Source organism: Nicotiana attenuata, unplaced genomic scaffold (assembly GCF_001879085.1).
Source record: "Nicotiana attenuata strain UT unplaced genomic scaffold, NIATTr2, whole genome shotgun sequence".
Lineage (NCBI taxonomy): Eukaryota > Viridiplantae > Streptophyta > Magnoliopsida > Solanales > Solanaceae > Nicotiana > Nicotiana attenuata.
In genome coordinates, this window is record NW_017675895.1 from 45,244 (window position 1) to 52,353 (window position 7,110).

A 7,110-nucleotide genomic window follows, 5' to 3' on the forward strand; every position below is an offset into this window, starting at 1 on the left:
GAGGTCTATCGCAAATGCGAAGGAGACCTGAAAATTTGCTGTGTCGCAAATGCGATATTTTTCTTTGCAAATGTGATGATAGCAGAGTCTGGGTTCGCAATTGCGACATCACAGACCTGTAAAATCCATACTTAGACGAATTTTTTAACCATTTTTCACATCTTCTCAAAACATAAACACTCTTGGGCGATTTTTCAAAGACAACTTCTTCTCCAAATTAATTGTAAGTCGTTTCTAACTAGTTTTCTTCAATCCTTAACATCTTTTCACAAAATGATTTCAACTCAAAATCAATTATTTTCATGGGGGAAATTGGGTGTTTTGGGTAGAACCTAGGTTTTTTAAATTTTGGGGACTTGGACCTCGATTTGAGGTCCGATTTCAAAACAAATTATATATTTAAGCTCGTAGCTGAATGGGTAGTTGGGTTTTGGTTCGAACCTCGGGTTTTGACCATGTGGGTCCGGGGTCGATTTTTGACTTTTTGGGAAAAGCGTTAGAAAACTTATTTTCATGCATTAGAATTGGTTCATTTAGCATTCATTGATGTAATTAAGTAACTTGTGACTAGATACGAGCAAATTGGTGGTGGAATCAAGAGGTAAAGCTATAGTTGAGTCTTGAACTGTGTACGAGGAATCGAGGTAAGTGTTTGGTCTAACCTCAGCTTGAGGGAATAGGAGTTTGGTCTTATATATATGCTATGTGTTATTTGTTGAGTACGACGCATAGGCATGGTGATGAGTATCTATACGTTGGTGTCAAGCATGCCCGTGAGTCTTATGTTGTGGTTAATGTGACTCCGTTTGTATTGTTCATGTTAAATGTAGTGATTGCTATTGTTGAGCAACGTTTGTGGAAAGAATATTGGTATTTGTATATTGAAGAGCGTTGGCTCAAATTGTAAAGTGATTTGTGTAAGTACAGTTGGCAAATGAACATTATAGAGCATTGGCTCAAATTGTGAATCAAGTTGTTAAGTAAATGTGAAAATGAGAAGAGGAATATGGTATTGATCCCTTGCCAGGACATTGTTATTTTAATGTTGTTCCCTTGCTGGGATGTTGTGGTTTTGATATTGTTCCCTTGCCGGGATTTTATTATGATTCATTTATTCCTTGCCTTATTGTTTGTGTTTGTTGTTTGGATGAGGAAGAGTGTAAAGCACGAAGGGTGATGCCGTGTATTGTTTTGGTGAGAGAGTGTTAAAGCACGAAGGATGATGCCATGTATTATTATTATCATTATTTGTGAGGAAGAGTGTAAAGCACGAAGGGTGATGCCGTGCCGCACGATGTACCGTTCTGTGCCGATTATATTGATATTATGGTGAGGATGAGAGTAAAAGCACGAAGGGTGATGACGTGCAGTTTATATTGATTTTATGGTGGGGACGAGAGTAAAAGCACGAAGGGTGATGCCGTGCACTTGTTTGATTTCCTGCTTCTTTTTGATAAACGAATTGTGGTGTTCCATATATTTAACCGTTGTCCTCCTATTGCTATTTGGCATTTCTCCGCAGTATGTTTCCCCCTCCTATCCTTGACTATATATATTTCTGCTTTTATTTTCCGTTGTACATTATTTATCTGCACATGTTTATTTGGTAGTCTGGTCCTAGCCTCGTCACTACTTCGCCGAGGTTAGGCTAGGCACTTACCAGCACATGGGGTCGGTTGTGCTGATACTACACTCTGCACTCTTTTGTGCAGATCCCAGTGCTGCATATTTCGGACCGCAGTGAGGTTTCACCTTCTTGTTTATCAGGTGACCCGTGGTAGTCCTGCAGGCATCCGCAGGCCTTGGGCATCTCCCTCTATCTATTTTCCTTCTGCTCTTATGTAGTTTCAGAGATAGTATTTTGTTATTTTATTCAGACCTTTATTTGTAGTACTCTTAGACAGTCTGTGAAGTTGTGACACCAAATCTTGGGTGGTTTTGTTATGGGAGGATATTAGTAGTAATATTAAACTTGAAATTTATTCTTCCGCTTGTTAAATTATGTTGTTTATTAATTGTTGGTTCTAAGTTGTTAACAAATTTAAAAATGGAAATAAGTCAAATAATTCAGTTGGTTGGCTTGCCTAGCTTTCACCAGTAGGCGCCATCACGACTCCCGAGGGTGGGAAATCCGGATCGTGACAAGTTGGTATCAGAGCTCTAGGTTACATAGGTCTCACAACTCATAGACAAGCTTAGTAGAGTCTGAGGGGTCGGTACGGAGACGTCTGTTTTTATCCCCAGAGGCTACAGAGTTAGGAAAAATTTCACATCTATTCCTTCCTGTCGTGCGACTTGATTTCTCAATGCTAGTTGAACTTCCACTTTTGTTCCTTCGCGAATGGCGAAGTCACGTACCATTTCTTCAACGAGCAGCAGCACAGACCGGTGATAGATCAGCTACGTCTTCGGAGACTTGGTAGAGAGATTATTATTTGGCTAGACTAGTTGGGTCACCAACTTTGACTTGGGATCAGTTTTCTCAGCTGTTTTTGGAGAAGTTTCTTCCCATTGAGAGAGAGCGAGTGAGGAGGTTCATTGAGGGACTCATTCAGGCCGTCAGAGTCAACAGTCTCAGCAGCCGAGGGCTTGTTATACCTGTGGTGATACGGGTAACATTGTTAGATTTTGTCCTCGAGCATCGGGCAGCTCTCAGCATCCGGGTTCTCGTGCCATGGTTCCGGCACCGAGTCTTCCAAAGCCCGCCCAGCCAGCCAGAGATGGGGGTAGAGGTGCTAGAGGTGGAGGTAGATGTGCTAGAGGTGGAGCTCAGGCCGCTAGAGGTGGAGGCCAGCCAGCAGCAGGCCGTCCTAGAGATGTAGTCCAGGGTGGTGGGGCCCAGCCCCGATTTTATGCTCTTCCAGCCAGGCCGGAGGCTGAGGCTTCCGATGCAGTCATCACAGGTACGGTTTTGGTTTGTAGTAGGGATGCTTCAGTGCTATTTGATACAGGGTCTACCTACTCTTATGCGTCGTCTTATTTTGTGCCGTATATGGTCATGCCCAGTGATTCTCTGAGTGCTCCTGTTTATGTGTCCACCCCGGTGGGTGAATCTATTATGGTAGATCGTGTTCATCATTCTTGCGTGGTTGTGATTGGGGGTCTTGAGATCTGAGTAGACTTATTACTACTGGACATGGTCGATTTTGATGTCATACTGGGGATGGACTGGTTGTCACCTTACCACGCCATCTTGGATTGTCATGCCAAGACTGTGACCTTAGCCTTACCAGGTTTACCTTATTTAGAGTGGAGAGGGACTTCTAGTCATTCTACCCATAGTGTTATCTCATATATGAAGGCTCGGCGAATGGTCGAGAAGGGGTGTTTGGCATATTTAGCATACGTTCGTGATTCCAGTGCCGAGGTTCTTTCTATTGATTCTTTGCCTGTAGTTCATGAGTTTCCTGAGGTATTTCCTTCAGACCTGCCGGGTATGCCACCCGAAAAGGATATTGATTTTCGCATTGACCTTGCTCCGGGCACCCAACCCATTTCTATTCTGCCATATTGTATGGCCCCGCCTGAGTTGAAAGATTTGAAGGAGCAGTTGCAAGACTTGCTTGATAAGGGTTTCATTAGGCCCAGTGTCTCTCCATGGGGTGCGCCGGTGTTGTTCGTCAAGAAGAAGGACGGATCGATAAAAATGTGTATAGATTACCGGCAATTGAACAAGCTCACAATCAAGAATAAGTACCCATTGCCGAGGATTGAGGATTTATTCGACCAGCTCCAGGATGCCCAGGTATTTTCTAAGATCGACTTAAGATCTGGCTATCATCAGTTTAAGATTAGGGCATCCGATGTCCCTAAGACAGCTTTCCGCACTCGGTACGGGCATTACGAGTTCTTGGTGATGTCATTTGGATTCACGAATGCCCCAGCAGCTTTCATGGATTTGATGAACTGAGTGTTTAGGCCTTACTTGGATTTGTTCGTGATAGTCTTCGTTGACGATATCTTGATTTATTCCCGCAACCGAGAGGAGCATGAGCAGCATCTGAGAGTGGTTCTTCAGACTCTGAGAGATAGCCAGCTGTATGCTAAGTTTTCGAAGTGTGAGTTCTGGTTGAGTTTAGTTGCCTTCTTGGGTCATGTGGTTTCAGCAAAGGGTATTCAGGTAGATCCAAAGAAGATAGAAGAAGTCAAGAACTGGCCTCGACCCACATCAGCTACAGAGATCCGGAGTTTCTTGGGTTTGGCGGGCTATTATCATCAGTTCGTGGAGGGGTTTTCATCTATTGCAGCTCCGATGACCAGGTTGACTGATCGCTGCCTACTCTACACCACTAAAAAGTAGCGAGAGCGGGTCGCAATAGCTTTTACCCGAATAGAGGTCGGGATCGATTTCCTCAGGGAGCTAGAAGTGGAGTTGGATTTTCTGTCTAGTCTAGAGATGTGTTTGTACTCCTAATGTCACTTCAAACATTCTTGGTTTTTGATTTTATAACTACTATGATAAAACTAATGATTAATGCTAAATTATGCTACTAGAATATTGCGAAGTTGTATCTAATGGGAAGAAAGGCACTAGGGTCGTGACACTGCCTAGGTGGCTAATTGACGGGTAGATGTTACTAAGGATGGATTGACATATTTGGGGCTTATGCTATAACCGTTGCACAATTGTACCCACTCTCACACCTCTCGGTAGAGAGAGTGATTTTGCCCAATTGACTCTCTCGAGACCAATTGGGTAAGCCAATTAGATCAAGCAACTAGGGTTCAAGTAGGGTGATTACTCTCTCGAGATTTAACCCGTTAATTGGGACTATCATTTCTCATGAGTCCATCCCAATTCCTTGTTGGGTCAATTTTGGGGTCATAAACTCTCTTTCTCAAGAAGAGTCAAAACCACAAAGCTTGAATCAGTGTTTGCCACCACCAATTCTTAAGTAAAAACATAAAATCAACCCAAATAACAAACACCTATAATCAATCTAACCCTAGATGGCAACACCCATCAATTACCCACACTAGGGTTGAGCCACAACCCTAGCTAATGGGTTTAGCTACTCATGCTTGAAAGAGAAAATGAAGAAATAGATGAAGGACTAAGCATGTTAATTAATTACTAAGAAGAAATCACAAGAATCTATCATAAAATTAAAGCTAAAGTGCCAAAAATGGCTACAAAACCGAGTCTCACGAGCGCAGCTATCTCTGGAATACCAAAAACTTCCCTAAAAATGGTAAAATGTTCTATTTATACTAGGCTGGAAAAACTGGATAAAAATACCCCTGCGGGGTCAGTGCGGGCCGCACAAAAAGGACCGCGGCCGCACTGGCTCTTGGACTTCACATTTCTGCTTCTCTGAACTTGAGGACCGCGGACCGCGTGGAAGTGCACCGCGGCCGCGGAGGGAGTTGGCACGGTCCGCACATTATGGACCGCGGACCGCATGGCTGGAACACTGGGAATCTTCACTCTCTGAATCTTTGCTCCGCGGACCGCACCAAAAGGTAGGGCGGCCGCGAAGCAACCACCGCGGACCGCGTAACGAGTATTGCGGTCGCGTGGCCCTAAGCCCAAATTAGTCAAGTCTCTGAACCTCATGTCCGCGGACCGCACAAAGGAGTAGTGCGGCCGCGGAGCCTGACCGCGGACCGCACAAAAGAGTAGTGCGGCCGCATAGCCTCAGCATGATTATACCAACTCTCTGAACCTCCTAGTGCGGCCGCATTCACTTTTGCGCGGTCCGCACTAGGGTCTCTTTTCCTTAGATTTCTTGGTCTTTAATACTTGAGCAGGTTTCACTCCTTTTGAGCCGATCTTTGACATTTCGTCACTTTGCCGATCAAACCTGCAATCAAGCACAAGTTGTGAGCATTTTGGGACTATTTTGTAGCGATTTATAACCAAAGAACAGGCAAGTAGGGGCATAAAACATGTTAAAATCCTAACTTATCAACTCCCCCAAACTTAAACCTTTGCTTGTCCTTAAGCAAACAAAATAAGACCCACCCCCCTAAAGGACAATCCAAGTAATTCCAACTATCCTAAAGTAACCTCAACAAGCATCAATTGGGACTAACAATTGCCCTCAATACAAATGGATCATTAACAACATTTAAACCTTGAAAACTATGGATCAAGTGTGACACAAGAGCATCAAGGATTGACTCATTACATCAATAAACTCTCTCATTTACATTAGTCGCTGTGGGACCCAAACTCATACATCCTCAACTCTCCCAAAGCAAACCTCACCTTTTAGAGTATAAGCACACAAACCGAGGTTAATGGGAATTCGCTCGTCTCTCTCAAGGAAATGTCACAAGTCCGACTCTAAGTACCATATGCTTGACCCTCATGTAAGTATCCACTAATGCGAGCGTCATCCAACTCAAGATCATATAGGGCTTTTGTGGAGTCAATGTGAAGGCTTTTGGGTAAGGGTAGGATATGTTTTTTTGTTTAAGTGGGTTCAACCTTCCCTTAGGCACTTCTTTTGATTCATTTGGCACAATTCACTTGACTCTTTGAGTCATTTCACCTCTTTCATGGGGTTAGAGAGACACATTGTCACTCTTTCTTATGCAATTCAAAACATTTCTCCTTTTTCTACTTTTTCCACACCTTTTTCACTTTTGTTTTCCTTGAATCCCTTTTTATTCTTGTTCACATTGGGCTTTCTTTTTGTCTTTTTCTTCTCTCTCTTTTTCATTTCCTTCCTTTTCTTTTGCTTTTGTACCTTTTACCCCTTTGTTTCCTTTCTTGTCTCTCCCCCCAAACTTAGATTTTGCCATTACTCAAGGGAAGATGTGGGTGCCAAGAGAGGGTAGGATTTAGAACGGGTATAGGCTTGTAGCATTGGTTCTTGAAAGAAGAAGGTTCAAGGCTCAAAAGAGGTTAGCTAGGGATTATCCCATTGGTAGGCTATGGAATTGTTCAACTTATCATTTGGATCAAGGAGAGCCTATAATCACTTCTCAAGTCGAATTTCACTCAAAATTTTGCTTCAACAAACATTCAAGGCAAGTTCTAGACCATTGGCTCGGGACTTGGACTCATAATTCAATTTCTCACCACACACACTCAAGGATTGATAAAGACGTAGAGTCGAGGGCCCACAACAACCTTAGATACGATTTAGCGCACAGTAGTCC